Source organism: Staurois parvus, unplaced genomic scaffold (genome assembly GCF_062004578.1).
Source record: "Staurois parvus isolate SC_StPar_1 unplaced genomic scaffold, SC_StPar_1.0 ptg000746l, whole genome shotgun sequence".
Lineage (NCBI taxonomy): Eukaryota > Metazoa > Chordata > Amphibia > Anura > Ranidae > Staurois > Staurois parvus.
This window is the reverse complement of record NW_028318542.1, coordinates 3750272-3758668: the sequence shown is the minus strand read 5'-3', so window position 1 is coordinate 3758668 and position 8397 is coordinate 3750272. Positions and strand designations below refer to the sequence as shown.

General features: G+C 45.3%; 1 long non-coding RNA gene across 1 annotated transcript; it reads left to right on the top strand.

Moving 5' to 3' along the window:
* Nucleotides 1-386: 386 nt before the first annotated feature.
* LOC149445126 (uncharacterized) lies at nucleotides 387-7263 on the top strand. The gene is made up of 2 exons (XR_016306450.1): nucleotides 387-6182; nucleotides 6293-7263. It is a non-coding gene; the product is annotated as an uncharacterized LOC149445126 (long non-coding RNA).
* The last annotated feature ends 1134 nt before the right edge of the window (nucleotides 7264-8397 follow it).

Sequence of the window (8397 nt, the reverse complement as noted above, 5' to 3'; positions counted from 1 at the left end):
TCTTCTGGTTTGGATTTATTCAGCTTCTCCTGGTTTGGATTCATTCAGCTTCCTCTGGTTTGGATTCTTCAGTTTCTTTTGGTTTGGATTCATTCAGCTTCTTTTGGTTTGGATTCATTCAGTTTCTCCTGGCTTGGATTCTTCAGTTTCTCCTGGCTTGGATTCTTCAGTTTCTCCTGGTTTGGATTCATCCAGTTTCCTCTGGTTTGGATTCCTTCAGCTTCTCCTGGTTTGGATTCCTTCAGTTTCTCCTGGTTTGGATTAATTCAGTTTCCTCTGGTTTGGATTCATTCAGCTTCTTCTGGTTTGAATGAATCCAAACCAGAAGAAGCTGAATGAATCTAAACCAGAGGAAACTGAATGAATCCAAACCAGAAGAAGATGAATGAATCCAAACCAGAGGAAACGGAATGAATCCAAACCAGAAGAAGCTGAATTAATCCAGTTTCCTCTGGTTTGGATTCATTCAGCTTTTTTTGGTTTGGATTCATTCAGTTTCTTCTACTTTGTTAAATGATGAACATCCAATATATGACGATCATGCACACTCGAATGTTTGCTGTCCAGTATGATTGTGTTACCTCCAGATGAAAGAGACTGAATCATGGCTGCCATTGGACTCAGAGCACGTATATCTGGAACTATAACCGTATGTAACGTGTATATAACATACATCTGTATGTACATATCCAGGAAACTTGACTCAGGTGTCTGTTTAAAGTGTAAATTGTCGTCATTATAGATTCTATTCAGAACGTGTCTATGAGTGTATAGGATCCACATATACATCATATAAATTGTGTTTACATATAGACAGAGCACATCGGTATCGGCGGTTATAATACGCTTTTTATATACATGAAGATATGTTGCCTTATATGAAGGAGCTAATGATCTGGGAAAGTCGTGTCTGTTTGGTCAGAAGATCGCACCTCTCATAAATGAAAAAAAAAAATGATTTATTTTTAACAGGTAAAGGCCGTGTTCTCACAGACAAATGAATGATAGGCTGACATCGGGCGTGTCTGTCCATGCACATAGAACAATAGCCTGCATCTGGGGACAGATGATCCGCAATGGACGCAATCTTCCTGCGCCTGAGGCTGATCATCTATCTTTAACCAACGACAATCGTTCCAGTATCTGCAGACAGAAGCAGCCACTGTCAGCCTGTCATTCATTCTGATCGCATCCACCTGTGGTACCTGCTGCAGGAATTTTTCTCCGATTGAATTGCCTGTGTAAACGTAGCCTAAAGCAGGGGCGCGCAACCTTTTGAAGAGCGAGGGTTCACTTAAAGTGTTACTAAACCCACAACAGTAAAATCAGTCTGTATATGCAGTAAAGCATGCTTGTTATACTCACGGTGGAACCTAAGGGGTTAATCTTGTGCATTGTGTAAAAATGCTGTTTGATCCTGTCTTCTCTGATCTTCCCCTTCTTCCAGTGCCTCCCTCTTATCTCTTGATAAGACATATCGTGTGTAGACCCTCTGCACATGCTCAGTTTGGTGTGTATTGCTAGAAAGGTGTTTTTTTTTCTTTCTTGGGAGAGTGCATGCGTTCAGCACAGGGCCAATCAGCACTGTCCAGGCAGAGGTCAGGGGTTCTGCATCCTCCTAGAGCAGAAAGAAAACTCCTCTTACAAGGTTTAACCAGTGCTCTGCTGAACACTGATTTAAGTCACAAGAATGCTCTAACTGCTGACAAGAAAAGGTATTTAGCAGTTTATAAATACTAAAATAATTGCATTTCCATATTGTGTGTACTGTGGGAGACCATATATAGTGAATGCAGGGTCCGGGGAGACCAGATATAGTGAATGCAGGGTCTGGGGAGACCAGATATAGTGAATGCAGGGTCTGGGGAGACTAAATATAGTGAATGCAGGGTCCGGGGAGACCAGATATAGTGAATGCAGGGTCCAGGGTTTAGTAACACTTTAAGTGATTTGGTAACCTGCCATGGGCCACAATGAAATGGTTCAGAATTTCAAATGTTTTATTTTGAATAGCATTATGAGCATTTTCCTCATGCAGCCATCAAATGCTGGCAGGAGGGAGAGGAGAAGCCAGATTTCAGCAGCTGCAGGAAGAAAATGGATGCTGCCCCTGCAACCCGTCCTGTCCAAGTGTAAAACAGAATGTGACCAGAAGGCCGCAGGGGCCCCCTGGAGCATGGGGCAGGGTTGCTATTGCAACCCCTGATGCTACACCAGTAGTTGGGGGTGTGTAGTAAAAACACATCTGAACTATGGGGTTTAACCGCTGCCCAAACCGCAAATGTACTGAGCACCCTATAAAGCTTCTTTCACACTGACGCACTGCGGTTCACCTGCACCACGGGTCGTGCATAGTGCACCTGCAGCTTTCCTGCAGGTTAGCTGCGCTTTGCCATAGACTCCTGTTATATCTTACGGGTGTGGTGCACTTTCTGGAAGTGCACCAAAATTCCTGCATTCAGGAGTTTTACTGCGCTTTCAGCAAGCACACCAAACCCGCAGGATTTATTAGAAGTGTGCTTCTATGGATTGAGGTCGGGGGCCACATCAGAGGGCCACATGTTGAGCATCCATGGCCTACAGGAAACCAATACATATAGGATTATTCCAAGCTGCCATTGCTGACCTCCCTCTGAATATTCCAGCTGCCCGGCTATCTCTGAGTGGCACAAGCCTGCAGCCAGTAAAGTCCAGACACCTGATCTTTACGCTTGTTCTGGGTCATTTAAACCGGCCACAGATGCATTTAATCTCAGCCGAGAGCAGCCGAGCTTTGCTCCATCTATGAGCAGGGTAGTACAACCAGCCGGTTACTTTTTTTTTTTTCATGCGATCACTGCCAGTGGCTATAGTGATCATTGTGTTCTGCCGGTGGGGGAGGCCCCCTGCTGGCAGAACACAATAGTGCCACTGGAGGGAATTGAGCAAACTTCTTTTCTTCTGTGCTGGAAGTTAAGAAAATGGCAGGATCTAAGGGCTGCTTACACTTCGTTCACACAGGGGAATGTCCATGACAGTTAGTGATTAGAAGCTATCCCCATGCACAGTCAGCATCTGGCGCAGCCAGATTTGTGTTCTGTACAGAATAATGGCCGGCACCACTGCTTGCATGTAACCACTCATGTGAGTGGCCCTGGATGCAGGGATGGTGCTTTTGGTTACATACAAACTAACTGTCCACTTTGTATATGGCCATAGCATGTGTGCCTAAATGCAACAGCCTAACCACCCTCATACTATCGTCTGAAGGAGGCCTTACTCAGGTGTTAGATCAGCATGACAGCCAGGTAGTTGGCATTTTCAGCTGCAGTGGTGTATGCAGAGGCGTCCTAGAGTTGGTGTCACTCAGTTCGGTAACACTTGGTGACACCCCCTCTGATGATCCCCGCAGAACGGATCGGATCTACAGATTGAGCATAATGGATCGGACTCCGAACCATTATGCTCCCCAATCCACAGATTCGATCCACCCTGCGGGGATCGTCGGCTTTCTTTGCAACTTACCTTTTCTTGGAGCGGGTCCGGGACAACTGCGCATGTCTTAGTTTCAGGCATGATCAATCGATGATAGCAGTAGTTCTATCATCGAGTGATCGTGCCTGAAACCGGGACATGCGCAGTTGCTTCAGGGGGACATATCTACATGGAAGACACATCTTGCCGATACACCAGTGTCACCCCGTAGGATCGTCGGCATGCAACCTACACGGGGTGACATCGGACCCGCTCCAAGAAAAGGTAAGTTGTAAAGAAAGCCGACAATCCCCACAGGATAGTCGGCGCTTGCTTTACAACTTACCTTTTTGTGGAGCCGGTCCGGTGTCACCCCGTGCGGTCGGTGTCACATGGTGCGGACCACACCCCCCGCACCTGCCTCGGGACGCCACTGGGTATATGTGTGTGTGTGTCTGTATCTCTCTCTCTCTATTTATATATATATATAATACAGGTGTACCTCGGTTTACAAATTTAATGCGTTCTCCAGGACGTTTCATATTGTGAAAAATTTGTAGACCGAAACGCGGTTACCCATAGGAATGCATTGAAAAACCAATTAATCCATTCCGGAGGTCAGAAGTAAAAAGTAAAAGTTAAAAAAAAAAGTCGCTGTCACTATAGGTCAGTGCGGGTTTTTAAAATGTTATTACCGGATTTTTTTTCTTCTTCACTATAGCTCAAAGGATCACCGCCCCCCCCCCCCCCAGCTAAAAGAAATACATTTTCCTTTTAGTTTGTTTCCCGAGATAAAAGAAACAAAGTATCCTTTAGCTCCGGGGAGAGTGACAGCTAATTCTGTGAACTATAGTGAAGAAAAAAAAAGCCAGCAATTGCATTTAAAAATCGTCACCGGCATACACTTCATATTGTGAAAAAAATTCGCAAAAAATTCGTAAACCGAGGGATTATTTTCAATGGATTTTCATTCGTCAAACCAAAAATGATGGCGATTGTAAACCGAGGTACACCTGTATATATAAACACACACACATACATTGTGGGTTGGAGAATGACCCAGCTTGAAGCTCACTGGACTACAAAAAAGTGGGAATTCATATTTCCGGATGAGCCGGCCATAGATGGATGAAATCTCGGCTGGTTTAGCAGGGAACGGCTGAGATTCGATCTGTCTATGGGCAGGCTGCTTGTATGTCAATCGAATTCAGTACAACTAGCCTCTTGGATTTTTAAATAGATCACTGCCGGTGGCTATATCCACTAGCAGTAATCATTGTGCTCTACCAGCAGGTCTACGTAGAGAGCTACGGGAGAGATTCCCCGATCTATACTGATTGTGTTGTTCGGGGAACTGAGCAATTTTCTTTCCTGCAAACAGTAGTTGCAGGAAAGAAAATCACATCATCCCAGGCTTGCTTTAGAGATAGGGATGAGACCAGGCCAGGGGCGGACTGACCATTCGAGCACTCGGGCAGGGCCCGGGGTCAGTAGGGGGGCCCATAAGATGCCCCTGGTACCTTTTTTATAGGCTTTTTGGGGTGTGGTTTGAGTGTGGGTGAGGACACAGGTGCCCCATGATCCCCTATTGCCCGGGGGCCCCATGAGTTGTCAGTCCGCCCCTGGATCAGGCGAGTTCAGATCCTAGTCTGAATCCACCTGAGCAAATCCAGGGAGCTGTCATTGCACTGGGCCAATCGTAAGTGGCCTAGGCATTCTTTATCCCGCCGCCACATGTATACACACCCATGATTTACATATGGCTGCATAGTGGGGAATGACCCAGCCACAGATCATTGGGCCAGTGCATTGACCACTTCCTGGCAGGCTTGCTCATGTGGGTTTGGACTAGGATCCGAACATGTCTGAGCTCATCAATAGATGAATTTGGAGGACACACTAGCTCATCTGTAACACAATGGCATTATACTATCATCCTCCCCATGTCCAGGCTGGAGATGAGCCAAATTTCCCTTTTCTGCTAGGACGGGGATAAGATATCACCAGCCATTAGAAAAGTAGATGGCCATTTCTATTAATGACAGGTCCTCTTTACTGAAGTAAATGGAGTTTCTTTCTAAAATAAAGCCTGCTTACATATAATATAAATCTACAATTCATGAAAATTAATTCACATTTACTGTATATTACATAAAAAAATAAAATGGATTGCTCCGTTTTCTCAAGCAATCAATGTCCAGTTCCATTGATCACCAGCCATGCAGGGGGTCCCAGGTGCATGCACATCGTATGCTTTGGCTGCTGATGTCAAGACTTAAAATGGAAAATTGGAAATTTTTACTTTTGTCTTCCAGCAGCATGAAGATAAATTTTCTGCAAACTGCTGACTTTGTAATCCTGTAATTTCCTCATCGGCTAGGCCAGAAAAGTCATTGAAATGAACAGCAGGCATTTTGTTCTTGGGAAAATGAAGACGAGAGGAAATTGATTTCCCAAAGGAACACATTGCATTTCAGACCTCGGTTTTGCCAAGCGGTGTAGGGTCCTGGTGGTGAGAAGTACAATTGGCTCTTTCATATAAGGAACAGCCTGCGTTTTAGATACCGCCATGGAGCGCGCTCTCTGCTGTTCGATCTGACTGCCTATTACCGTCACAGGTGGAGGCTAGGCAATCACTGCCATCAATACATGGCCGGGTTGTTTCCCCTGCAGGTGGAAGCTCATCCAATCACTGCCATCAATACATGGCCGGGTTGTTTCCCCTGCAGGTGGAAGCTCATCCAATCACTGCCATCAAGACATGGCCGGGTTGTTCCCCTGCAGGTGAAAGCTCATCCAATCACTGCCATCAATACATGGCCGGGTTGTTCCCCTGCAGGTGGAAGCTCATCCAATCACTGCCATCAATACATGGCCAGGTTGTTTCCCGTGCAGGTGGAAGCTCATCCAATCACTGCCATCAATACATGGCCTGGTTGTTTCCCGTGCAGGTGGAAGCTCATCCAATCACTGCCATCAATACATGGCCGGGTTGTTTCCCGTGCAGGTGGAAGCTCATCCAATCACTGCCATCAATACATGGCCTGGTTGTTTCCCGTGCAGGTGGAAGCTCATTCAATCACTGCCATCAATACATGGCCGGGTTGTTTCCCCTGCAGGTGGAAGCTCATCCAATCACTGCCATCAATACATGGCCGGGTTGTTTCCCCTGCACGTGGAAGCTCATCCAATCACTGCCATCAATACATGGCCGGGTTGTTTCCCGTGCAGGTGGAAGCTCATCCAATCACTGCCATCAATACATGGCCGGGTTGTTTCCCGTGCAGGTGGAAGCTCATCCAATCACTGCCATCAATACATGGCCGGGTTGTTTCCCATGCAGGTGGAAGCTCATCCAATCACAGCCATCAATACATGGCCGGGTTGTTTCCCGTGCAGGTGGAAGCTCATCCAATCACTGCCATCAATACATGGCCGGGTTGTTTCCCGTGCAGGTGGAAGCTCATCCAATCACCGCCATCAATACATGGCCGGGTTGTTTCCCATGCAGGTGGAAGCTCATCCAATCACTGCAACATACAGCACCTGACTGGTGATTATTACTGAATAATGACACTGCCACTAGAAAATCCCCTCCATCTGCCTTTCTAAATGATCTTTTATATAATCTGATGAATTTCTATAAAGAAGAAATCGTCTTTTTTCTTTCTCCCTGTCCTCCAGTTTTTTTGTCAGTCTAAATGAAATCTGAACAGCCAATCCTGACTTCCAAGATTTTCTATGTAAAGACCTTCTGTATTTGTATTATAACATTGTGCAAAAGTAAATAAATTCAGTGAACTCCTTTAAGTTCTGTTTATGAATCTTTTGTTTCCAGCTTGGTGTATAGGGAAGAGCTAAAGTCTGGGATGAACTCAAGTTTCCTGGAACTGTGCGGGAAACTGTCACATGATGGCAGGCCGCTGGTCTAATCAGCTGTGTCTGTGGAATTCCCTGCCCTACAGCCGTATTAACAAAGAGACAGGGATGCTGGTGGCACCATTGATCTAATATGTCCACATGGACATATTTGTACAATGTCATTGAACAAATACAGCCATGGGCAGCACAGTGGCTAAATGGTTAGCACTTCCACCTGGCAATACTAGGGTCGTTGGTTTGAATCCCAACCACGGCACCACCTGCCTGGAGTTTGCATGTTCTCCCTGTGCCTGCGTGGGTTTCCTCTCACACTCCAAAGACATGCTGGTAGGTTAATTGGATCCTGTCTAAACTGGCCCTAATATGTGTATGAATGTAAGTTAGGAACCTAAGATTGTATGCCACTTGAGGGTTAGGAACTGATGTGAATGTACAACATATATGTAAAGTGCTGCATAAATTGACGGCGCTATAGAAGTACCTGAAATAAATAAATAAATATTAGGTAAAGATGTCACCAGCATCCACTTGCAACAAAGGGGGAGGGGGGATGCTGGTGACATCATTAACCGATTATGGCCATTTGGAATATTAGGAGCGCCCAATGTCCAAAAGAATGCACTTTTGATGGTAGATTGAGAGGAATTTATTGAGAATAACGACAAGTACATAAAACCAACGCGTTTCAGAAGAAAAGATTCTCCCTTTTTCAGGGCTTTTTCTGCACATTAATCGGGAAAGTTTCCCACGCCGGTTATATATTTTTCAGGTTTTGTAGGAAAAATTGACAGAGTGACTGCTGTCATTCCTGGGGCAGCAATGTCAATACTGATTTTTTTTTTCCCCATTTAATAGCATGCAGCAACAGCCCTGAAGAAGGGAGAGTCTTTTCTCCCAAAACATGTTGGTTTGATGTACTTGTCATTATTCTCAATAAATGCCTCTAAAGCCGGCCATACACGGGTCGAATTCCGAAAGAATTTTCTTTAGAAAATCTTTTCTAAGAATTTTCGTTCGAATTTTGCACCATTTGTGGGTTACAGAAACGGATGATTATCATGT